We start from the raw sequence: 1,891 nt of genomic DNA, 5'->3' as shown, positions 1-1,891 counted from the left end.
CCCCTCCCCCCTACAGGGCACTGGGGTCCGGTCCTTTGTCAATTAATTTTAAAATTTCTGTCAACTGTCATCCTCCAAGGGCAGATGGCTAACACTTCTCCTTGGTAGGTTGCCTGCCAAGGTCAGTTGACCACCCCCAAATAAAAATGTTCAAAATGCCAGAAGTTTGAGTTTCAGAAAAGTTGGGTATAAATCAGAGAGTATGGTCAGTAATTATTAACTCCATAGGAAAAAAAACTATGAATCTTTTTTACAATTTTTTTGAAGTGCAAAATTCTTTTGATAAAACAACTTATGTTGTGGTCCTAACCAAGTCTATAAAATTTAGTTGAAATTCGCGTTGCTGTTTTTGAGATATAAACTTTTGACATTGTTAGCACCCCTAGAGGTTGGTAATTATGAAACTCAGAATGATAAACTTGACCCATGACATGAATTTGTTGTTTACGTCTTAAAATAGATAAGATATGGTCATTTTTAAATTAAACTTGCTGGCTAGCTAAAATTTGCATAAACATAAACATAAAAACTTAACTTTTCCTAAATACCTTTTTTATGGCTACTACTCTAGATGTTATATATAAATTTTTATGCTGATTGGGTTTGATCCCTTGGAGGAGATAATGTTTATGTTTGCATAAACAATGTTACATTTTCAAAGCAAACTTGCATGTACTAAAAGATTTAGTAAACTTTAACAATTAGGGGACCATAAAGAAGCTGCTGATGGAGATATAGACCCAAATGTTTCAACTATGGTAGCCTAACAGTTGACATGTAATAATAATTATTTGCACAGGAATAGCTTACACATTTTTGAAAATACTTACTTATCCTTGACAACCTGTATTTAGCTTGGTATCTAGTGAAGTGAGAATTATTTATATAGCACTTTTCAGCAATGAGGCGATCCAAAGTGCTTTACAACAGAAACAAAAACAGAATCCAATACAGAATGAAACAAAAGAAAAATAGGGTAATCTAAACAAAATCACAAAAACAGACATATCTAAGCATGAGCTGAGATAGTCAAATAATCAAATTCAGATAAACTAAACATATCTAAACATGGAATACAGGAAAACACATCAATCATGTATATTCTAAAAGAATCATGTATAATCTAAATGGAATATAAACACAATGAAACAAAAAAAAGAAAAACACATCAATCATGTCTAATCTAAATTAATCTAAATGTACAGAACTAAACTAAGTGTACACGAAGCTAAAAACATGAGAAAGCTAAACTAAACAGTACCGAATTTCTAAATGGTACCAGAGGCCCGCTAAAACAGCCGATGTAAGAATTACTAACTAAGATAGAGAGAGAGAGAGGGAAGGAGGAGGAGGAAGGGGGTGGAGTGAGAGAGATGACAGAAACAGCGGAAAGTGTGCGTTTTTGTGTGTAGAGACAGTGAGAAGATGGTGTGTTGTGTGTGTGTGTGTTTGCAGATAGGTCCATGAATCACGTCACAGAGGCCATTGTCTTTGATAATGATGGAATGATATGAGTGAGCTCTGGACGGATACAGAGATGTAGGCAGAGGGGAACATTTTATTTACATAGTTCCAGGAGAAATTGATATAGCTGACCAAGGTCAGCCTAGGGGAGCCAATTCACAAACAAACATTAATTGTTTTGGTTCAGGCAGACTTGGTTTCATCTGCCTTGAAAGTCTTGCTGATACTTCTCAATGGTGAATCCAAACAGCCAAATTCCAGGACCATTCTGTCAGGTTTTCAGATATACCCAAGCGAGCAGTTCGGCCACAGACAAACGCAGAAGCCAGCAGGTAACGGGAAGTGAATTTATTTACAGTGTCAGGGAATATATACAGAAGGGAACCGGAACCAGGACCTGAGAAACGGAGAATCAGGTGAGTATGGG

The 1,891-nt window shown here is 36.2% G+C and overlaps 1 protein-coding gene across 3 annotated transcripts in view; it reads right to left on the bottom strand.

Moving 5' to 3' along the window:
- LOC108249944 (NT-3 growth factor receptor-like) overlaps window positions 1–1,891 on the bottom strand; it is a 143,595-nt gene that overhangs the window by 71,732 nt on the left and 69,972 nt on the right. The gene's annotated exons all lie outside the window — the stretch shown is intronic.

This window comes from Kryptolebias marmoratus, linkage group LG17 (assembly GCF_001649575.2).
Source record: "Kryptolebias marmoratus isolate JLee-2015 linkage group LG17, ASM164957v2, whole genome shotgun sequence".
Taxonomy (NCBI): Eukaryota; Metazoa; Chordata; class Actinopteri; order Cyprinodontiformes; family Rivulidae; genus Kryptolebias; species Kryptolebias marmoratus.
This window is presented reverse-complemented; position numbering and strand designations above follow the sequence as displayed.